The sequence below is a fragment of the Drosophila biarmipes genome, chromosome 3L, assembly GCF_025231255.1.
Source record: "Drosophila biarmipes strain raj3 chromosome 3L, RU_DBia_V1.1, whole genome shotgun sequence".
Taxonomy (NCBI): Eukaryota; Metazoa; Arthropoda; class Insecta; order Diptera; family Drosophilidae; genus Drosophila; species Drosophila biarmipes.
The window spans coordinates 9079084-9079431 of NC_066613.1; positions in this window are offsets into that span (position 1 = coordinate 9079084).

Below are 348 nucleotides of genomic sequence, written 5' to 3' on the forward strand. Positions count from 1 at the left end.
CTTAAAGCCCACGCATTTGTTATTATTTCCATTGGTTGATTTCCATTTATTTTCAGATCTCTTATTTTTCAGATTTGATTTCCTTGAAAGCTTTAAAATATTTAAGCATATCCTTTCGTCAAGTGCCCGTGTAATATGGTTATTATTTTAATGTAGAATACTTATTCACGGTCCTAAAACCCGTACTTTCGATAAATTTTTTCCTTGAGAGCTTTAAGATATTTAAGCCTATCCTTTGGGCGCTGCCCACCTAATTTGGTTATTATTTCAACGGTTTCCTGATTAGCAGTGTGGACTTTTCAGACATATATGTTTTTTGGGATCCTAAAACCTATACTTTCCCTGCAG